Source organism: Carassius gibelio, chromosome A10 (assembly GCF_023724105.1).
Source record: "Carassius gibelio isolate Cgi1373 ecotype wild population from Czech Republic chromosome A10, carGib1.2-hapl.c, whole genome shotgun sequence".
In the NCBI taxonomy this organism is placed as follows: Eukaryota; Metazoa; Chordata; class Actinopteri; order Cypriniformes; family Cyprinidae; genus Carassius; species Carassius gibelio.
The window spans coordinates 22,783,010-22,804,950 of NC_068380.1; the positions used below are offsets into that span (position 1 = coordinate 22,783,010).

Here is a 21,941-nt window from a genome sequence, read left to right on the forward strand (position 1 = left end):
TTTTGCAAGATTATTATATAAATCGTGAAATTTTCCAAAAAGTTTAAAGCACCTGGTATTCCCAGGCAGTCTCCCATCCATGTACTAACAGGCCCAAACCTGCTAATATTCAGAGATCGGGCATTGACTTTTTTTTTTTTTTTTTGGCAAGATTATTATATAAATCGTGAAATTTTCCAAAAAGTTTAAAGCACCTGGTATTCCCAGGCAGTCTCCCATCCATGTACTTACCAGGCCCAAACCTGCTAATATTCAGAGATCGGGCATTGACTCTATTTTTTGTCAAAATTATTATATACTAAGTGAAAAGTTTCCAAAAAGCTTACAGCACCTGGTATTCCCAGGCGGTCTCCCATCCAAGTACTAACCAGGCCCAAACCTGCTTAGCTTCCGAGAGCAGACGAGATCGGGCATAGCCAGGTTGGTATGGCCGTAAGCGAAGACTGCTGCAAAGAGAGGGCTATTTAAAGACCAGCCCATCTAATCGTCAGTACATTATATAAGTAGGAAAGAAAACCCAAAAGCTTAAAGCACCTGGTATTCCTAGGCAGTCTCTCATCCAAGTACTAACCAGACCTAAGCCTGGTAAGATTCAGAGATCGGGCATTGACTCTTTTTTTTTTTTTTTTTTTTGCAAGATTATTATATAAATCGTGAAATTTTCCAAAAAGTTTAAAGCACCTGGTATTCCCAGGCAGTCTCCCATCCATGTACTAACCAGGCCCAAACCTGCTAATATTCAGAGATCGGGCATTGACTCTATTTTTTGGCAAAATTATTATATACTAAGTGAAAAGTTTCCAAAAAGCTTACAGCACCTGGTATTCCCAGGCGGTCTCCCATCCAAGTACTAACCAGGCCCAAACCTGCTTAGCTTCCGAGAGCAGACGAGATCGGGCATAACCAGGTTGGTATGGCCGTAAGCGAAGACTGCTGCAAAGATAGGGCTATTTAAAGACCAGCCCATCTAATCGTCAGTACATTATATAAGTAGGAAAGAAAACCCAAAAGCTTAAAGCACCTGGTATTCCTAGGCAGTCTCTCATCCAAGTACTAACCAGACCTAAACCTGCTAAGATTCAGAGATCGGGCATTGACTCTTTTTTTTTTTTTTTTTTGCAAGATTATTATATAAATCGTGAAATTTTCCAAAATGTTTAAAGCACCTGGTATTCCCAGGCAGTCTCCCATCCATGTACTAACAGGCCCAAACCTGCTAATATTCAGAGATCGGGCATTGACTCTATTTTTTGGCAAAATTATTATATACTAAGTGAAAAGTTTCCAAAAAGCTTACAGCACCTGGTATTCCCAGGCGGTCTCCCATCCAAGTACTAACTAGGCCCAAACCTGCTTAGCTTCGGAGAGCAGACGAGATCGGGCATAGCCAGGTTGGTATGGCCGTAAGCGAAGACTGCTGCAAAGAGAGGGTTATTTAAAGACCAGCCCATCTAATCGCCAGTACATTATATAAGTAGGAAAGAAAACCCAAAAGCTTAAAGCACCTGGTATTCCTAGGCAGTCTCTCATCCAAGTACTAACCAGACCTAAGCCTGGTAAGATTCAGAGATCGGGCATTGACTCTTTTTTTTTTTTTTTGCAAGATTATTATATAAATCGTGAAATTTTCCAAAAAGTTTAAAGCACCTGGTATTCCCAGGCAGTCTCCCATCCATGTACTAACCAGGCCCAAACCTGCTAATATTCAGAGATCGGGCATTGACTCTATTTTTTGGCAAAATTATTATATACTAAGTGAAAAGTTTCCAAAAAGCTTACAGCACCTGGTATTCCCAGGCGGTCTCCCATCCAAGTACTAACCAGGCCCAAACCTGCTTAGCTTCCGAGAGCAGACGAGATCGGGCATAACCAGGTTGGTATGGCCGTAAGCGAAGACTGCTGCAAAGATAGGGCTATTTAAAGACCAGCCCATCTAATCGTCAGTACATTATATAAGTAGGAAAGAAAACCCAAAAGCTTAAAGCACCTGGTATTCCTAGGCAGTCTCTCATCCAAGTACTAACCAGACCTAAACCTGCTAAGATTCAGAGATCGGGCATTGACTCTTTTTTTTTTTTTTTGCAAGATTATTATATAAATCGTGAAATTTTCCAATGAGTTTAAAGCACCTGGTATTCCCAGGCAGTCTCCCATCCATGTACTAACAGGCCCAAACCTGCTAATATTCAGAGATCGGGCATTGACTCTATTTTTTGGCAAAATTATTATATACTAAGTGAAAAGTTTCCAAAAAGCTTACAGCACCTGGTATTCCCAGGCGGTCTCCCATCCAAGTACTAACTAGGCCCAAACCTGCTTAGCTTCGGAGAGCAGACGAGATCGGGCATAGCCAGGTTGGTATGGCCGTAAGCGAAGACTGCTGCAAAGAGAGGGTTATTTAAAGACCAGCCCATCTAATCGCCAGTACATTATATAAGTAGGAAAGAAAACCCAAAAGCTTAAAGCACCTGGTATTCCTAGGCAGTCTCTCATCCAAGTACTAACCAGACCTAAGCCTGGTAAGATTCAGAGATCGGGCATTGACTCTTTTTTTTTTTTTTTTTTTGCAAGATTATTATATAAATCGTGAAATTTTCCAAAAAGTTTAAAGCACCTGGTATTCCCAGGCAGTCTCCCATCCATGTACTAACCAGGCCCAAACCTGCTAATATTCAGAGATCGGGCATTGACTTTTTTTTTTTTTTTTTTTGGCAAGGTTATTATATAAATCTTGAAATTTTCCAAGAAGTTTAAAGCACCTGGTATTCCCAGGCAGTCTCCCATCCATGTACTTACCAGGCCCAAACCTGCTAATATTCAGAGATCGGGCATTGACTCTATTTTTTGTCAAAATTATTATATACTAAGTGAAAAGTTTCCAAAAAGCTTACAGCACCTGGTATTCCCAGGCGGTCTCCCATCCAAGTACTAACCAGGCCCAAACCTGCTTAGCTTCCGAGAGCAGACGAGATCGGGCATAGCCAGGTTGGTATGGCCGTAAGCGAAGACTGCTGCAAAGAGAGGGCTATTTAAAGACCAGCCCATCTAATCGTCGGTACATTATATAAGTAGGAAAGAAAACCCAAAAGCTTAAAGCACCTGGTATTCCTAGGCAGTCTCTCATCCAAGTACTAACCAGACCTAAGCCTGGTAAGATTCAGAGATCGGGCATTGACTCTTTTTTTTTTTTTTTTTTTGCAAGATTATTATATAAATCGTGAAATTTTCCAAAAAGTTTAAAGCACCTGGTATTCCCAGGCAGTCTCCCATCCATGTACTAACCAGGCCCAAACCTGCTAATATTCAGAGATCGGGCATTGACTCTATTTTTTGGCAAAATTATTATATACTAAGTGAAAAGTTTCCAAAAAGCTTACAGCACCTGGTATTCCCAGGCGGTCTCCCATCCAAGTACTAACCAGGCCCAAACCTGCTTAGCTTCCGAGAGCAGACGAGATCGGGCATAACCAGGTTGGTATGGCCGTAAGCGAAGACTGCTGCAAAGAGAGGGCTATTTAAAGACCAGCCCATCTAATCGTCAGTACATTATATAAGTAGGAAAGAAAACCCAAAAGCTTAAAGCACCTGGTATTCCTAGGCAGTCTCTCATCCAAGTACTAACCAGACCTAAACCTGCTAAGATTCAGAGATTGGGCATTGACTCTTTTTTTTTTTTTTTTTGCAAGATTATTATATAAATCGTGAAATTTTCCAAAGAGTTTAAAGCACCTGGTATTCCCAGGCAGTCTCCCATCCATGTACTAACAGGCCCAAACCTGCTAATATTCAGAGATCGGGCATTGACTTTTTTTTTTTCTTTTTTTTTTTTTGCAAGATTATTATATAAGTCGTGAAATTTTCCAAAAAGTTTAAAGCACCTGGTTTTCCCAGGCAGTCTCCCATCCATGTAGTAACCAGTCCCAAACCTGCTAATATTCAGAGATCGGCATTGACTCTATTTTTTGGCAAAATTATTATATACTAAGTGAAAAGTTTCCCAAAAGCTTACAGCACCTGGTATTCCCAGGCGGTCTCCCATCCAAGTACTAACCAGGCCCAAACCTGCTTAGCTTCCGAGAGCAGACGAGATCGGGCATAACCAGGTTGGTATGGCCGTAAGCGAAGACTGCTGCAAAGAGAGGGCTATTTAAAGACCAGCCCATCTAATTGTCAGTACATTATATAAGTAGGAAAGAAAACCCAAAAGCTTAAAGCACCTGGTATTCCTAGGCAGTCTCTCATCCAACTACTAACCATACCTAAACCTGCTAATATTCAGAGATCGGGCATTGACTCTTTTTTTTTTTGTTGCAAGATTATTAAATAAATCGTGAAATTTTCCAAAGAGTTTAAAGCACCTGGTATTCCCAGGCAGTCTCCCATCCATGTACTAACAGGCCCAAACCTGCTAATATTCAGAGATCGGGCATTGACTTTATTTTTTGGCAAAATTATTATATACTAAGTGAAAAGTTTCCAAAAAGCTTACAGCACCTGGTATTCCCAGGCGGTCTCCCATCCAAGTACTAACTAGGCCCAAACCTGCTTAGCTTCGGAGAGCAGACGAGATCGGGCATAGCTTTTTTTTTTTTATTCAAAAATTGTCATATTACAACATTCCATAAATATTTTGTACATTAAAGTCTTATTTCCTTTTAAAACAGTCTTTTAACATTTTTTTTTTTTTTTTCTAAAAAAGACTCATACATACATTTAACATACATTTTAAAAACAATCTAAATCACATTTTTGCAATAATACATTAAAATTAAAATATGTCATTTCAAGGAATGGATTCCCTTTTACACTTTTTTTTACAAACACTTATTTTTCATCTTTCATATTATAGTAACAAAACAGAACATTTAGAATAAAACACATCTTTATCCTAAAAAAATTGCACACATGTATTTTTGTCTTCTTTTGTTTGACCATGTTTCTTCTGCTCCATTTAACAAACCTTGCAATGTTTAAGATGCAATTTAAGAAACACTCATTATTGACATTTATTAAAATAGCGACCCCTCTTTTCCTTCCTATATCACAATTACTATACATTTCTCCATTCCACAATTTTCTGATTTCATCACTTATTTTATCTTCCCACCTCATTCCTTGTAGACATAACATATCCCTATTTTTAGTCAGACACATCAATCTTTCAAACCTTTGACTTTGGGATAAGTCTCTAGCATTCAATGAAACAATACTTAGAAAACTCATTAAGGAAAACACAGGATAAACCAAAAACCACCACTCATTTAGTTTCATTGTCTTTAAAGAAAACATGTCTTGCTTCCCCCATTTCCACTTTTCCTCCTTTCCTTTAGCGCATCTCTTCTTATTTTCTGCTTTTTAAGAACCTTTTGAATGTCAACTCCACCTTTTGTTCTTGCTTTTACACCTCTATTCAGTCTTTCTATTCCTTTATTTTCCAAACCAAAAATCCTCCCCCCATTTTCCACTTCTCTTACCTCCGGCAGTATCTTCATTCCCTTATCCTCATCCTTTTCTTGACCTTTTTCATAGTCCATCCCAGTCGTGTCCACTTCTTCCTTTTCCTTAGAAAAGTCTTTGTTAATCAAAATTCTTTCCTCTTTGTCTACTCTTTCTCCCTTCTCCATTCCTTGTTCTCCATCTTTGCTCTTTTCTTCATTCCCATCTTTGTTGGTTTCCTCCTCTTTCTCATTGTCCTGTTCATCTTCCTCTCCTTGAGTCTGCCGCAGTGAATCATTTAAATGATCAGTTGCAGTATCTCCCATCACCTCCTGTACGTCCATATTTGTGTCCTCATTTACCTCATGTTCCATCTCACATCTGCATCTCATGATTGCTTTGTCGCAGCCTTGGCACCGTGGGACTTTGCAGTCCCGCGCATAATGCCCCTGCTCAAAACAGTCTCGACATTTGAATTGCGGACAGTCCTTTTTCTCATGTTCCACACTTACACAGATCCTGCATGTCTTCAGCTGGTTGTCATGAATCACTCTGTAGTACTGCACTCCTTCTTCAGTCATGAACCTGGTATTATATGGCAAAGATGTCACTTCTTGTGGAAACTTTACCTTTAGAAAACGTGTTCCGTCCGCCACTGTTGTCCCCGGATGATATCTTCTTCTTAGAGGCAAAATGGGAGTTACTCCCCAATTTATCAGTTTTTGAATAATTTCCTCATCTTCTATATAGCTGGGCAGACTCAAGAAAGATACCATTCTTTCTGTTGCACACAGTTTCCTTATCTCACATTCTTTTCCGTTAATCATGATTCCATTCAACAGTAAATCACAGTCCAACTCACTTTCCATAGTCATTTCAAATTCATTGTTATTCTTTCTTCTTAGTCCGATCAGTTTTCCAATTCCTACTTTCTCTTCAACTGATTTAATGATCATTATTACTGTTGTGTGTTCTATATCTTTTACAGTCATTGTTAATGTTGCTTCTTTTCTGTATTGCCTCTGATACTTTGTTTGTTGGCTCAACCTCTTTATCATTTGCTGTCGTTGAGATAAATCATTTATTTTTTCACCAACTCCTTTATTAGTTCCAGTACCTTCAATTGTTTGTAGTGCTGTTTTTCTGTCCTGTCCATTTGTTTTTCCATCTGGTTTTCTCCTTGAAACCACCTTTGCCCATGTTTCATTCCTGCTTTCACCATTGTCTTCATTTATATTCCTTTCCATCTCGTCTGCAACATATCCTGATTCTCTGTTCCCCATCTCATTTCCTTTTGCCAGTCCGTGTCCTTTGTCCGTTAAATCCGTCATTTTCTTAAATGAAAACCCCAAACAGTATAAACTGTTTGGGGTTAAAAAACAACAACAACTAACTAATATAAACTCAAAACACACAAACAAACGAAAAAACTAAACCAAACTACAAAATGGAAGAGCCTCTCTCTTCCTACTACTGCCAACTCACTTCCTGTTGCACTCTAGCGCCCTCAGGTTGGTATGGCCGTAAGCGAAGACTGCTGCAAAGAGAGGGTTATTTAAAGACCAGCCCATCTAATCGCCAGTACATTATATAAGTAGGAAAGAAAACCCAAAAGCTTAAAGCACCTGGTATTCCTAGGCAGTCTCTCATCCAAGTACTAACCAGACCTAAGCCTGGTAAGATTCAGAGATCGGGCATTGACTCTTTTTTTTTTTTTTTGCAAGATTATTATATAAATCGTGAAACTTTCCAAAAAGTTTAAAGCACCTGGTATTCCCAGGCAGTCTCCCATCCATGTACTAACCAGGCCCAAACCTGCTAATATTCAGAGATCGGGCATTGACTTTTTTTTTTTTTTTTTCTGCAAGATTATTATATAAATCGTGAAATTTTCCAAAAAGTTTAAAGCACCTGGTATTCCCAGGCAGTATCCGATCCATGTACTAACCAGGCCCAAACCTGCTAATATTTAGAGACCGGGCATTGACTCTATTTTTTGGCAAAATTATTATATACTAAGTGAAAAGTTTCCAAAAAGCTTACAGCACCTGTTATTCCCAGGCGGTCTCCCATCCAAGTACTAACCAGGCCCAAACCTGCTTAGCTTCGGAGAGCAGACGAGACCGGGCATAGCCAGGTTGGTATGGCTGTAAGCGAAAAATGCTGCAAAGAGAGGGCTATTTAAAGAGCGGCCCATCTAATCGCCAGTATATTATATAAGTAGGAAAGAAAACCCAAAAGCTTAAAGCACCTGGTATTCCTAGGCAGTCTCTCATCCAAGTACTAACCAGACCTAAACCTTGTAAGATTCAGAGATCGGGCATTGACTCTTTTTTTTTTTTTTTTTTTTTTTTTTTTGCAAGATTATTATATAAATCGTGAAATTTTCCAAAAAAGTTTAAAGCACCTGGTATTCCCAGGCAGTCTCCCATCCATGTACTAACCAGGCCCAAACCTGCTAATATTCAGAGATCGGCCATTGACTCTATTTTTTGGCAAAATTATTATATACTAAGTGAAAAGTTTCCAAAAAGCTTACAGCACCTGGTATTCTCAGGCGGTCTCCCATCCAAGTACTAACTAGGCCCAAACCTGCTTAGCTTCGGAGAGCAGACGAGACCGGGCATAGCCAGGTTGGTATGGCTGTAAGCGAAAAATGCTGCAAAGAGAGGGCTATTTAAAGACCAGCCCATCTAATCGCCAGTATATTATATAAGTAGGAAAGAAAACCCAAAAGCTTAAAGCACCTGGTATTCTTAGGCAGTCTCTCATCCAAGTACTAACCAGACCTAAACCTGCTAAGATTCAGAGATCGGGCATTGACTCTTTTTTTTTTTTTTTTGCAAGATTATTATATAAATCGTGAAATTTTCCAAAAAGTTTAAAGCACCTGGTATTCCCAGGCAGTCTCCCATCCATGTACTAACCAGGCCCAAACCTGCTAATATTCAGAGATCGGGCATTGACTTTTTTTTTTTTTTTTTTTTTTTGCAAGATTATTATATAAATCGTGAAATTTTCCAAAAAGTTTAAAGCACCTGGTATTCCCAGGCAGTCTCCCATCCATGTACTAACCAGGCCCAAACCTGCTAATATTCAGAGATCGGGCATTGACTCTATTTTTTGGCAAAATTATTATATACTAAGTGAAAAGTTTCCAAAAAGCTTACAGCACCTGGTATTCCCAGGCGGTCTCCCATCCAAGTACTAACCAGGCCCAAACCTGCTTAGCTTCCGAGAGCAGACGAGATCGGGCATAACCAGGTTGGTATGGCCGTAAGCGAAGACTGCTGCAAAGAGAGGGCTATTTAAAGACCAGCCCATCTAATCGTCAGTACATTATATAAGTAGGAAAGAAAACCCAAAAGCTTAAAGCACCTGGTATTCCTAGGCAGTCTCTCATCCAAGTACTAACCAGACCTAAGCCTGGTAAGATTCAGAGATCGGGCATTGACTCTTTTTTTTTTGCAAGATTATTATATAAATCGTGAAATTTTCCAAAAAGTTTAAAGCACCTGGTATTCCCAGGCAGTCTCTCATCCATGTACTAACCAGGCCCAAACCTGCTAATATTCAGAGATCGGGCATTGACTCTATTTTTTGGCAAAATTATTATATACTAAGTGAAAAGTTTCCAAAAAGCTTACAGCACCTGGTATTCCCAGGCGGTCTCCCATCCAAGTACTAACCAGGCCCAAACCTGCTTAGCTTCGGAGAGCAGACGAGACCGGGCATAGCCAGGTTGGTATGGCTGTAAGCGAAAAATGCTGCAAAGAGAGGGCTATTTAAAGAGCAGCCCATCTAATCGCCAGTATATTATATAAGTAGGAAAGAAAACCCAAAAGCTTAAAGCACCTGGTATTCCTAGGCAGTCTCTCATCCAAGTACTAACCAGACCTAAACCTGGTAAGATTCAGAGATCGGGCATTGACTCTTTTTTTTTTTTTTGCAAGATTATTATATAAATCGTGAAATTTTCCAAAAAGTTTAAAGCACCTGGTATTCCCAGGCAGAATCCCATCCATGTACTAACCAGGCCCAAACCTGCTAATATTCAGAGATCGGGCATTGACTCTATTTTTTGGCAAAATTATTATATACTAAGTGAAAAGTTTCCAAAAAGCTTACAGCACCTGGTATTCCCAGGCGGTCTCCCATCCAAGTACTAACCAGGCCCAAACCTGCTTAGCTTCGGAGAGCAGACGAGACCGGGCATAGCCAGGTTGGTATGGCTCTAAGCGAAAAATGCTGCAAAGAGAGGGCTATTTAAAGAGCAGCCCATCTAATCGCCAGTATATTATATAAGTAGGAAAGAAAACCCAAAAGCTTAAAGCACCTGGTATTCCTAGGCAGTCTCTCATCCAAGTACTAACCAGACCTAAGCCTGGTAAGATTCAGAGATCGGGCATTGACTCTTTTTTTTTGCAAGATTATTGTAAGAATAAATTGTATATTCTTGCCTTCGAGATCATAAATATTATTTTGGTTCAGGTTGGGTTATCTGAGCAGAGAAGAGCAGGTACCCGGGAACCAAGAATGAGTCACACAAGTGGTGTAGTTCATTCTAAGCTCAACTTTATTGTACAAGGGGTGCTACTTTTATAGGGAAATGAAACAACGTAATGTCTGGCAGATATTTAGCTGATCAAGCATAACACACTGCATTGAGCAACACCATGAATATAGAGTAAGGTTCAAAGGAATACATCATACTGTTATCACACAATGTCCTGTATCACAAGATGTGTTCACGTACTCGAGCAGAATCTCACAATGGCCACTTTAAGACAGTCGAAGACATGTCTTACACAATCGTGAACAATCTTGGGCATATCTTATGTACTTTCATACACAGTAATCAAATGTGATATATATCTTCAGTTAGTATTCATTTCTGTTAAACAGTTTTCAGAATAGGAATAAAGAAATGGTTAGTATAACTCTTAATCAGGATTACACACGTATATCAGATTCAGTCTTCAGGCTCTAACTCATAAGTGTGCACATAATCATCTCCAGTAGATGTGAATCATCTCCTGTTGGAAAATCCTCAGCTTCAATCACACTCATCTCCAACTGCTCTGGAACCCTAACAAAGGTCTGTACTGGATTGGATACATGCAGCATTGCTTGGTAGGTATTTCCTGTAGTGAGCGCTGTAACAGAACGCATTATAGAAGTACTAATACATTGCATCATACAGGGTGCTATTAGCAGTAGAATCACTATGAATATAACAATAGGCACAACAGTGTGTAGAATCCAAGTTCCTCGTTGAAATCAACGGTGGTATGTCCATCAATAGAATTTAGCCCTTAATGGTAACAGGGTGGTTTAAGGAGTTAGCACTGTTTTGACTCAATGGGCCAACTATCTTCTTGCTTTGGACAACCCCCACCTCACTATAAGAGGTAGTTCCTTCCTCCGCTTAACCAGTGCCTTTTCCTCCCTGTTAAACAGTAAGGTGAATCCCCGTTCGAGATTCTATGTGAAATTGGAGCTTGCCTGCTCTCCTGTAGAGTAATTCTTCAGGCGTGAGGCGTGTATCCACTGCGGTTGATAATCTGTCAGCACTCCTGTCCGGGTTACTGCGATCACAGTGGCTGGTCCAAGATATCTTGGTTCTCCCACCTTCGTTGGTTTCAGGCTTTTGATGAGCACACTCTGTCCTGGAACAAAGGGGTGAGTAGGCTTTTCTGAGGGAAGAGGAAGACACAAAGAAACATCAGCACATATGGAGTTAAGTTTCTCAATGAGGGAAGTCACGTAGTCCTCCTGGATCACCTCCAGATCACCTAAGGAAGTAAAGCCTGTGCGACCTTTAACCCATGGGGTCGGGAAAGGTCTACCCATTAGTATTTCAAATGGTGAAAACTTAGTAGTGGAAGATGGAGTCATTCTTAGTTCTGTCAAGACAGCAGGTAGCAAATCTACCCATTTCTTTCCTGTATCAATAGAGGCTTTAGTGAGCCTTCGTTTGACTGTTTGGTTAAGTCTCTCCACATTGGAGGAAGACTGTGGATGGTAAGGTATGTTCAGGTGCCAATCAATCGATAATACTTTAGCAAGTAGCTGTGTTACCTTTGATGCGAATGGAGTCCCATTATCACTCTCAATAGTGTTAGGTATCCCAAATCTAGGAATTATTTCCTTAGTCAAAATCTTTACCACTGTTTTAGCATCTTCCTTTGCACATGTAAATGCTTCTGGCCACTTTGAAAATCGATCCACAATAACCAAAAGATATTTCAAGTTACCTATTGGCGGCATGTGTGTGAAATCAATTTGTACATGTTGAAATGGTGCTTCTGGATGCGGTAATGCGTCATGTTTAATAGGTTTGTGCGGATTTACCTGAGCACATGTGAGACACGAGTCTAAAATCAGCTTTGCTGTTTTGTGTACATCTGCAATGCAATACAATTGATTAATAACTTGTACTACTTTTGCACAACTTGTATGTGACAGTCCATGGTAATGTCTAATAAGGACTATTAGTCCTAATTTTGGTAAGGCTATTCTTCCTTTCTCATATCTTAAGAGCCCATCTTTGTCTGGAGCACAGTTATGTTTACTCCAGTGCTCTAAATCAACTTGTGTAGGTTGACTCTGCAAAATTTTAATGTCAATGTCAGGAACATTAGTCACATGCATAGTCATAGCTATCTGTGTTTTGTCACCCATATTAAATGGTGATTTTATCTGGGCTTTGGCTGCTTCTTTTGCGACTTCATCAGCTCTCCTGTTTCCTACAGCCTGTTCTTCCTCACCTGTTGCGTGACCTTTTACCTTTACTATGGCCACTTCGGCAGGTAGCTGTACTGCTTTGGTTAACTGTCCTATCAGGTTTGAATGTGCTATGGGTTTCCCATCTGCAGTTTTGAAATCTCTTGCTTCCCAAGTTTTGGCAAAGTGGTGTACCACTCCCCATGCATATTTGGAATCAGTATAAATAGTTACTCTTTTTCCTTCCATCAGCTCACATGCTCTTATTAATGCTACTAATTCTGCAGCTTGAGCTGAGTTAAAATCTAAAGCAAATGATTCAATTATTTCCCCAGTCTCAGACACCACAGCATAGCCACAAAGGTAGACCCCATCAGCAGGTTTTGAACATGATCCATCAACATATAGATGTTCCCCCCCATCCAGGGGCGAATCCAAAAGATCGGCCCTGGAAGAACATGAGGAAGTTAGTTCAATTATGCAATCATGCTCTGTGACATTATCTACCATGTCAGCCATTCCTAACACACCCAACAGTGCCGGGTTAATGGACGCTGTAGGTTGGATCGTTAGATTTTTAGTTGCCAGCAGTGTTGCCTCGTAACCTGAGCGTCGTTGCGCTGTCATGTGTTGTGTTTGCATATTGTGTAAAATTGCGCCTACCTGATGTGACGTATACAATATCAAAGGGTGTGACAAAACCATTCTCTCAGCCATCTGTACAACCAGGGCAGCTGCAGCCACAGCACGAAGACATGCTGGCATACCTGTAACAATGTTGTCCAATTTCTTAGAAAGGTACGCTAATGGTCTGTATGTGGAACCATGCTGTTGCAGCAGGACACCTATGGCCACCCCCTCAGTTTCACGGACATGCAAATGAAAGTCTTTGTTGTAGTCTGGTAGGCCCAGAGCTGGGGCCTTGGTGATCGCCTGCTTCAACGCAGTAAAGTTCAGTTCTGCCTCCTCAGTCCAGTTCAAAAGCGTGCTTGGTGGAGCTTTGTGATCAATCAGGCTTCTCAGGTGCCTGTCATGCACTGCACAGTCAGGTATCCAGGATCTGCAATAGTTAATCAGTCCCAGGAAGCTTTGGAGCTGTTGTATAGTTCGTGGAGACTTCATCTTCCTGATCAGCTGGACCCTGTCTGTAGAAAAAGCTCTCAGACCTGGCATGATGATGTGTCCCAAATAGGTCACTTTGGATTGGACCCATTGGAGCTTGTCTTTGGAGGCCTTGAATCCTGCTTGAGCGAGCACATTGCATACAATGATAGAGGCTTTTTCACAATCACTTTGTGTTTCACCTGTTATCAAAATGTCATCTGCATATTGGAGAACGCAGACTGTAGAGGGTAGATCAGTCATCTTTGCCAATGTCCTCTGTACTGCCGCCGAGAAAACTGCGGGACTGTCCACATAGCCCTGTGCCAAGCGTGTCCAGGAAAATTGTTGACCTTGAAAGGTAAATGCTAGTAGAGGCTGAGTGTCTGGATGTACAGGCACAGAGAAAAAGGCTGCACACAAATCAATGACTGTGAAATATTTGTGCGTACATGGAATAGAATTAATCACAGTCGGTACATCAGGCACAATTGGAGCTAATGGTGTTATCAATTGATTTATAGCTCTTAAATCTTGAGTTAAACGCCATGTTTTACCATCTGCTTTAACTATGGGGTTAATTGGCGTGTTGTAAGGTGAGTGTATCGGTACGAGGACACCCTGCTGGACAAAATTCTCAATCAATGGCTTTATGCCCAGTTCCTTATCTTTAGACAAAGGATATTGCTTAATATAGACAGGTTTATTAGTTTTCAATTTTGCTTTGTATGGTTCCATGTCTATAAATCCTGTGTCATCTTTATACTGTGACCATAATGCAGGGTCTACCAGAGTTTCAACCGCTGGTGGTATGTCAGACCTGGGCTTACATGTGGCTGGTTCTACTTTGTTGTCTTCCCAATCCGGCAATGGGTTCACAGAGACCTGTAAGCTAGACAGGAAAGAGAACGTGACCAAATCATCAGTGAATTTAATGTCCATATTTAATTTGTGCATCAAATCTCGTCCTAACAAATTTAATGGAGCTCCTGGAATGATTGTGAATTTGTGAAAGAATGGAATTAATCCAGGAGCCCTTACCTCTAGAGGAGGCGTTACAGGACATTGAATGTCAGTTCCTGAAATTCCTACAGAGTTTACTATTTGACTAGAAAGAGGACCCTCATAATGTGCAGCAGTCATTGAAGTTGCGTCAGCTCCAGAATCTAGGAGGAACGTCTGTGGTTGACCGTGCACTAACAATGTAACATATGGCAAATCTTTGTTGTTATTAGTAAATGTGAGGGTCGTCATAGATACATTGGAACTGACTTCACTCTGTAGGCATCCCTATTGTGGTCCTTGAGGCTTGTGCCAAGAAGTAGGATAAGGGGAGTTGAATCTTTCTCTGTCTCTCTGCTGAGAGTGATCTATTCTTGGCTTCCACTGAACTGAATCTCCCTGAGGACGATTCTGACTTCTCCCTTTTCTGCAATTTCTTTGGACATGACCTTCCTTTCCACAGAGATAACAAACTATTCTTGATCTTTTTGGAACACTTGATCTGTGTTTCAGTTCTGCTTTTAGGTCATGTTCACCTCTATGTGGCTTTTGCCCAGTGAACATAGCAGTTTCAGTTTTGACCACAAACCCTCCAGAAATATCTAGTTCCCTAACTCGCTTCCCTAATGCTTCTATGGTCATTTCTAACAAGTTAGTTGTTGTGATTCTAATCAGTTGTGCTTGTTTTCCATGCATATTATTCAGAAATGTGTTGATGAATAACGCCTTTAAGTTATCATCAAGTGGGAGTTTAGATTCCTCCACCCATGCTTTCTTAAATCTCAGATAGAAATCTGAAGCCGTTTCTTTAGACTTCTGCTTTGTGTTTGCAGCAAATGATAAATCTTGTTTATTGCCTAGACGCTTCTCTAGGAATGCTCTCAACTCCTTAAAGAAAGAAGTATGATTTTCCTGTTTTTCCCAGAAAAATACATGTGGCGATGCTGCCGTAGCTGAGCCCGATATATGATCATTTTCATACGCCAGTGTTTTGCATTCACTAATCAGCATTTCCTCAGTGACATCTCCTTCCAGTGTCCTTGCCAAAACTGCTCTGTAATCTGCACCTGTAAAATGAGCATACTTTGTGTGTGATTGCAGAATAGTTACAAATTTACTAGGATTCTGTGGGGAAGGCAAACTTTTACAGATTGCTTCCATATCTGTCATTTTTACTGGTTTCACCCCTATCGCATTTCCCGATCTCATCCACACCATTGCACTCTGAGTTTTGGGAGTTTCCTTTGTCTCTACCTTTGTCTCTTTGAAAGTACCTGACTTTTCAGTAATATGACTGTTGTGCGGTGGCGCTGTGGGTATGCGAGGAGTGCAGTAGGGCGGTGGCTTGTCTTGTGGAAAGCTGTTTTGCTGAGCCACAAAGGCAAGTACCTTTTTCTTTTCTGGTCCTTGATCCCAGACCTTTTTCAGATCATTCCAAACATTATAACTTTTAGTCATATATTTATAATCCCAATTGGGATCGCCCCACCCCTCAAAAATTAGACTTTTAGCTAATTCCATACCCTCATCAGATCCCTCATCAGTGAACCCTCTCTCGGATACGGAGTTTCAATTTGTGGTTTCATACTCTCTGACCATCCTGCCATGTCACTCACAAAAGGTTCCGTATAAAACCCTTGATTATTTCTGAACATAAAATCAATTGGTGTCTCTCCTGGTAATGGTCTTGACTTTGAACCCCCCATCTTCCACTTAATAGCAGCGCAAATTATAGTGTTTAGGCAGTGATAAGCAAGCAAATTTGCAATTCAAAATTCTTCTATACTCTTTTGCCCAACCTTAACTGTGATTCCATGTATCGTATTGTGACCTTGGGTGATTTTTCTAGGTTTTGACTTACACAAAGCTTTCGCCCTGATCGTCACTAGATCACCTTCTTTTGTTTGGGTGTTTCCTATAGTTTTGGGCTCTCGCCAAACCAAGTTCGGGTCGCCCCTAAAACATCTTTCTTTTGGGTCACAATATTTCAACATGTAATAACAATTGTTAATTGATTTCCACAATATGGATTTTAATTAAATTTCAATCCCCAAATTAAATCAATTTCCGCGATGGTTAAAATACAACAAAAGTTTAGAATTCGCAATTCGCAATACGCAATACGCAATACGCAACCGTGATCAAAAGTACAGTGTGGCCAGTACTGCACATCCAATCACTCTACGCTAATAGTCAATTGACTACTGTTGCCAGCCGTAGTGTAACAACAATGGAACGCTTAATTCCACTAGCAATTAGTGATTACAACTCCTTCCCGTGTCTTTACGGGGAACGCGGGATAATTTTTACATTAATCCCCTACTAGGATCCTACAGAGGGTAAGCGCTATATTTCTTTTAAGAAATATACAAAAACACTTACCCCCTTTTTTATGTAGGTCCGCCTGATTCACCGGTGCGTCTTTTTCTCTTGATCTCCTGATCTCGGGATGTTTCACTCCCTGGTTCTTAGGAGATTCCCCCCTATCCCGGACGAGCCCCCAGCTGTAAGAATAAATTGTATATTCTTGCCTTCGAGATCATAAATATTATTTTGGTTCAGGTTGGGTTATCTGAGCAGAGAAGAGCAGGTACCCGGGAACCAAGAATGAGTCACACAAGTGGTGTAGTTCATTCTAAGCTCAACTTTATTGTACAAGGGGTGCTACTTTTATAGGGAAATGAAACAACGTAATGTCTGGCAGATATTTAGCTGATCAAGCATAACACACTGCATTGAGCAACACCATGAATATAGAGTAAGGTTCAAAGGAATACATCATACTGTTATCACACAATGTCCTGTATCACAAGATGTGTTCACGTACTCGAGCAGAATCTCACAATTATTATATAAATCGTGAAATTTTCCAAAAAGTTTAAAGCACCTGGTATTCCCAGGCAGTCTCCCATCCATGTACTAACCAGGCCCAAACCTGCTAATATTCAGAGATCGAGCATTGACTCTATTTTTTGGCAAAATTATTATATACTAAGTGTAAAGTTTCCAAAAAGCTTACAGCACCTGGTATTCCCAGGCGGTCTCCCATCCAAGTACTAACCAGGCCCAAACCTGCTTAGCTTCCGAGAGCAGACGAGATCGGGCATAGCCAGGTTGGTATGGCCGTAAGCGAAGACTGCTGCAAAGAGAGGGCTATTTAAAGACCAGCCCATCTAATCGTCAGTACATTATATAAGTAGGAAAGAAAACCCAAAAGCTTAAAGCACCTGGTATTCCTAGGCAGTCTCTCATCCAAGTACTAACCAGACCTAAGCCTGGTAAGATTCAGAGATCGGGCATTGACTCTTTTTTTTTTTGCAAGATTATTATATAAATCGTGAAATTTTCCAAAAAGTTTAAAGCACCTGGTATTCCCAGGCAGTCTCCCATCCATGTACTAACCAGGCCCAAACCTGCTAATATTCAGAGATCGGGCATTGACTCTATTTTTTGGCAAAATTATTATATACTAAGTGAAAAGTTTCCAAAAAGCTTACAGCACCTGGTATTCCCAGGCGGTCTCCCATCCAAGTACTAACCAGGCCCAAACCTGCTTAGCTTCGGAGAGCAGACGAGACCGGGCATAGCCAGGTTGGTATGGCTGTAAGCGAAAAATGCTGCAAAGAGAGGGCTATTTAAAGAGCAGCCCATCTAATCGCCAGTATATTATATAAGTAGGAAAGAAAACCCAAAAGCTTAAAGCACCTGGTATTCCTAGGCAGTCTCTCATCCAAGTACTAACCAGACCTAAACCTGGTAAGATTCAGAGATCGGGCATTGGCTCTTTTTTTTTTTTTTTTGCAAGATTATTATATAAATCGTGAAATTTTCCAAAAAGTTTAAAGCACCTGGTATTCCCAGGCAGTCTCCCATCCATGTACTAACCAGGCCCAAACCTGCTAATATTCAGAGATCGGGCATTGACTTTTTTTTTTTTTTTTTGCAAGATTATTATATAAATCGTGAAATTTTCCAAAAAGTTTAAAGCACCTGGTATTCCCAGGCAGTCTCCCATCCATGTACTAACCAGGCCCAAACCTGCTAATATTCAGAGATCGGGCATTGACTCTATTTTTTGTCAAAATTATTATATACTAAGTGAAAAGTTTCCAAAAAGCTTACAGCACCTGGTATTCCCAGGCGGTCTCCCATCCAAGTACTAACCAGGCCCAAACCTGCTTAGATTCCGAGAGCAGACGAGATCGGGCATAACCAGGTTGGTATGGCCGTAAGCGAAGACTGCTGCAAAGAGAGGGCTATTTAAAGACCAGCCCATCTAATCGTCAGTACATTATATAAGTAGGAAAGAAAACCCAAAAGCTTAAAGCACCTGGTATTCCTAGGCAGTCTCTCATCCAAGTACTAACCAGACCTAAACCTGCTAAGATTCAGAGATCGGGCATTGACTCTTTTTTTTTTTTTGCAAGATTATTATATAAATCGTGAAATTTTCCAAAGAGTTTAAAGCACCTGGTATTCCCAGGCAGTCTCCCATCCATGTACTAACAGGCCCAAACCTGCTAATATTCAGAGATCTGGCATTGACTCTATTTTTTGGCAAAATTATTATATACTAAGTGAAAAGTTTCCAAAAAGCTTACAGCACCTGGTATTCCCAGGCGGTCTCCCATCCAAGTACTAACTAGGCCCAAACCTGCTTAGCTTCGGAGAGCAGACGAGATCGGGCATAGCCAGGTTGGTATGGCCGTAAGCGAAGACTGTTGCAAAGAGAGGGTTATTTAAAGACCAGCCCATCTAATCGCCAGTACATTATATAAGTAGGAAAGAAAACCCAAAAGCTTAAAGCACCTGGTATTCCTAAGCAGTCTCTCATCCAAGTACTAACCAGACCTAAGCCTGGTAAGATTCAGAGATCGGGCATTGACTCTTTTTTTTTTTTTTGCAAGATTATTATATAAATTGTGAAATTTTCCAAAAAGTTTAAAGCACCTGGTATTCCCAGGCAGTCTCCCATCCATGTACTAACCAGGCCCAAACCTGCTAATATTCAGAGATCGGGCATTGACTTTTTTTTTTTTTTTTTTGGCAAGATTATTATATAAATCTTGAAATTTTCCAAAAAGTTTAAAGCACCTGGTATTCCCAGGCAGTCTCCCATCCATGTACTTACCAGGCCCAAACCTGCTAATATTCAGAGATCGGGCATTGACTCTATTTTTTGTCAAAATTATTATATACTAAGTGAAAAGTTTCCAAAAAGCTTACAGCACCTGGTATTCCCAGGCGGTCTCCCATCCAAGTACTAACCAGGCCCAAACCTGCTTAGCTTCCGAGAGCAGACGAGATCGGGCATAGCCTTTTTTTTTTTTTTTTTTTTTTTATTGAAGAAATTAATCAATTCAAACATACATATCAATTATTCACATACAAAAATACATAAGATTATTTCTTTGACATACAAAACTCCTAATTTGAATTAACAGACATCTTACATACATTTAAAAAGAAGTCATTAAATATTTTAATCTTTTAAAAATGACAATTCAATCCCCAGCTCTTTGAAAACCTTTAACACCTCCTGAGTAAAAATATTATAAAAGACATCAATCGTTTCCTCCAACTTGAAATAATAAAACAGACATTCAACATATTTTTCAACTTTTCTCCTGAACACATTCCATACATCAATTAAAACATTTTCCTTTTTCACCACCACTCTTCTTTCCCAAATCGCACTTTTCATCAGCATCACAAGTAAATTTATCAGCTTCTCATGTTTACATTTCTCATTAATGCCCAACATTAACACATTTTCCCACTCAAAGTTCCCATTTTCCTCTCCTCTCAAACTTAAAATCATGCTTTTACACCTCTCATTAAAATCTTTCAGCTTATCACAATATAAAAACAAGTGTAAAAACCCTTCATCAGCATCTTGGCAAACTTTACATATTGCACTTTCCTCCATCCCAATTTTGCTTAAAATTACGTCTGTGAACACTGCTTTGTTTCTGATAAAATATTCCATATTCTCCAGTTTAGTCTGTACAATTTTCCCCTTTATATTCCCCCATATTTTTTCTTCTGTTACATCATTGAACATCTGTAGCCAATATTCATTTACAACAGGTTTCTTGAAAACCACATCTCTAAAAAAACAATAAAACATTTTAACTTTACATTCTTTAAAAGCACACAATTTCCCCCCCATATTTACATACACATCTTTTCCTTGATCTTCTTCTTCCATATTTTCAATTCTCTTTATCCATTCTTTAGGTATAGCATTCTTAATTAAATCATAGTTGTTTGTAATCTCTTGTCTGGTATAATCCTCCTTTGCCTCCTCCATCACATCCACAATGTATTGAACTGGTAAAAAACCCTCTTTGAATTCATATAAAACATCTCTGACTTTCATGATTCCCACATCCCACCACTTCTTAAAAAAAACCTGCTTCCCTTGATTTAAAATGCAGTTATTTAAGAATAAAGGCTGATTTAAAATGTTCTCTCTACCTTGTGGCTTAAAATGCACATTATCTAAAAATTTTCCCCATGCTCCCATCAGTTCTCTATAAAATTCTGGCATCCCCTCCGTCATCCAATTTTTTGTTTTCATCCATAAAATGTTGTCCCCCAGATTAAAATGACTACACTTGTTTAAAAAATGCCCCATTGTTCTTTCCCATGCTGCTTTATTTCCTTCGTCTAGATATTTGCTTATGATTTTCACCCTTAAACTGTTCTTTCTTTGCTCCACGTCCATTAGCCCTAGCCCCCCCTTCCCCATTGCTCCTATTAAAGTGTTATATGCAATTCTCGGTGGCTTTCCTTCCCATAAAAAATCTAAAAAACATTTTTTCAGCCTTTTTTCTGTCCACAACGGCATTGAAGCCACATATAAAATATGCCATAACTTAGAAACCATTAAAACATTCAAAATTAAAACCCTCCCCTTCAAAGTTAAGGACATTAATCTCCAAAAATTTAACCTTCTCTCGATCCCTCCTAACATCTCCTCCCACATAATTCCTTCTGCTTTGGTTTCATCCCTACCCATTAAAACACCTAAAATCTTTATTTCATTCATTTCCTTAAAATTAAAGTGCCCAGTTAAAACCTCACTTCGCCCAAATCTCATGTATACCGTTTTATCCTCATTCACTTTAGCCCCAGATCCCCTGCAAAATGATTGTACTATTTTCATCACTTCCCTTACACTCAACAAATCTTGCAGCAATAGCGTAGTATCATCAGCGTATTGAAATATTTTATTCTCTCCTCCCTCTATGCCTATTCCTTTTATTCTCCCTTCCTGTTCTACCATTAACCCAAGTGGTTCCGCAACTAAAGCATATAAAAGTGCCGACAACGGGCAGCCCTGTCTAATTGATCTTGTTAATTTAAAACACTCTGTTAAAAACCCATTACATTTAACTCTCGTTACAGCACCTTTATATAAAATCTTAACCCATTTAATAAAATTCCGTCCAAAACCAAAAGTATCCAAAACCCCAAATAAAAAATCATGCTCTACCCTGTCAAAAGCCTTCTCAAAGTCCAAACTGATTATAAAACAATCTTTCTTCTTTTCATTAATATATCTTATGGTATCTTTTATGCTCATTGTTGTATCTGCAATGTCTCTTCCTTTAATACTGTAAGCTTGGTTTGTTTGAATTATTGTGGGCATCACTTCTTTTAATCTGTTA

General features: G+C 39.8%; 16 non-coding genes and 1 pseudogene across 16 annotated transcripts; all 17 read right to left on the bottom strand.

The window, feature by feature from the left end:
* Nucleotides 1-319: 319 nt before the first annotated feature.
* Nucleotides 320-438, bottom strand: LOC128021839 (5S ribosomal RNA). The gene has a single exon (XR_008185763.1). It is a non-coding gene; the product is annotated as a 5S ribosomal RNA (ribosomal RNA).
* A 368-nt stretch (nucleotides 439-806) lies between these two features.
* LOC128021846 (5S ribosomal RNA) lies at nucleotides 807-925 on the bottom strand. The gene has a single exon (XR_008185769.1). It is a non-coding gene; the product is annotated as a 5S ribosomal RNA (ribosomal RNA).
* A 365-nt stretch (nucleotides 926-1,290) lies between these two features.
* LOC128021770 (5S ribosomal RNA) lies at nucleotides 1,291-1,409 on the bottom strand. The gene has a single exon (XR_008185709.1). It is a non-coding gene; the product is annotated as a 5S ribosomal RNA (ribosomal RNA).
* A 363-nt stretch (nucleotides 1,410-1,772) lies between these two features.
* Nucleotides 1,773-1,891, bottom strand: LOC128021864 (5S ribosomal RNA). Its single transcript, XR_008185788.1, has one exon. It is a non-coding gene; the product is annotated as a 5S ribosomal RNA (ribosomal RNA).
* A 362-nt stretch (nucleotides 1,892-2,253) lies between these two features.
* LOC128021771 (5S ribosomal RNA) lies at nucleotides 2,254-2,372 on the bottom strand. Its single transcript, XR_008185710.1, has one exon. It is a non-coding gene; the product is annotated as a 5S ribosomal RNA (ribosomal RNA).
* A 512-nt stretch (nucleotides 2,373-2,884) lies between these two features.
* On the bottom strand, nucleotides 2,885-3,003 carry LOC128021840 (5S ribosomal RNA). Its single transcript, XR_008185764.1, has one exon. It is a non-coding gene; the product is annotated as a 5S ribosomal RNA (ribosomal RNA).
* Nucleotides 3,004-3,370: 367 nt separating this feature from the next.
* LOC128021877 (5S ribosomal RNA) lies at nucleotides 3,371-3,489 on the bottom strand. The gene has a single exon (XR_008185800.1). It is a non-coding gene; the product is annotated as a 5S ribosomal RNA (ribosomal RNA).
* Nucleotides 3,490-4,002: 513 nt separating this feature from the next.
* LOC128021714 (5S ribosomal RNA) lies at nucleotides 4,003-4,121 on the bottom strand. The gene has a single exon (XR_008185649.1). It is a non-coding gene; the product is annotated as a 5S ribosomal RNA (ribosomal RNA).
* A 3,351-nt stretch (nucleotides 4,122-7,472) lies between these two features.
* LOC128021787 (5S ribosomal RNA) lies at nucleotides 7,473-7,591 on the bottom strand. The gene has a single exon (XR_008185727.1). It is a non-coding gene; the product is annotated as a 5S ribosomal RNA (ribosomal RNA).
* Nucleotides 7,592-7,968: 377 nt separating this feature from the next.
* On the bottom strand, nucleotides 7,969-8,087 carry LOC128021811 (uncharacterized; annotated as a pseudogene).
* A 512-nt stretch (nucleotides 8,088-8,599) lies between these two features.
* Nucleotides 8,600-8,718, bottom strand: LOC128021726 (5S ribosomal RNA). Its single transcript, XR_008185660.1, has one exon. It is a non-coding gene; the product is annotated as a 5S ribosomal RNA (ribosomal RNA).
* Nucleotides 8,719-9,076: 358 nt separating this feature from the next.
* LOC128021748 (5S ribosomal RNA) lies at nucleotides 9,077-9,195 on the bottom strand. The gene has a single exon (XR_008185682.1). It is a non-coding gene; the product is annotated as a 5S ribosomal RNA (ribosomal RNA).
* A 362-nt stretch (nucleotides 9,196-9,557) lies between these two features.
* LOC128021797 (5S ribosomal RNA) lies at nucleotides 9,558-9,676 on the bottom strand. The gene has a single exon (XR_008185739.1). It is a non-coding gene; the product is annotated as a 5S ribosomal RNA (ribosomal RNA).
* A 7,601-nt stretch (nucleotides 9,677-17,277) lies between these two features.
* Nucleotides 17,278-17,396, bottom strand: LOC128021841 (5S ribosomal RNA). Its single transcript, XR_008185765.1, has one exon. It is a non-coding gene; the product is annotated as a 5S ribosomal RNA (ribosomal RNA).
* A 359-nt stretch (nucleotides 17,397-17,755) lies between these two features.
* Nucleotides 17,756-17,874, bottom strand: LOC128021749 (5S ribosomal RNA). The gene has a single exon (XR_008185684.1). It is a non-coding gene; the product is annotated as a 5S ribosomal RNA (ribosomal RNA).
* A 506-nt stretch (nucleotides 17,875-18,380) lies between these two features.
* On the bottom strand, nucleotides 18,381-18,499 carry LOC128021860 (5S ribosomal RNA). The gene has a single exon (XR_008185784.1). It is a non-coding gene; the product is annotated as a 5S ribosomal RNA (ribosomal RNA).
* A 360-nt stretch (nucleotides 18,500-18,859) lies between these two features.
* Nucleotides 18,860-18,978, bottom strand: LOC128021773 (5S ribosomal RNA). Its single transcript, XR_008185712.1, has one exon. It is a non-coding gene; the product is annotated as a 5S ribosomal RNA (ribosomal RNA).
* Nucleotides 18,979-21,941: the final 2,963 nt, after the last annotated feature.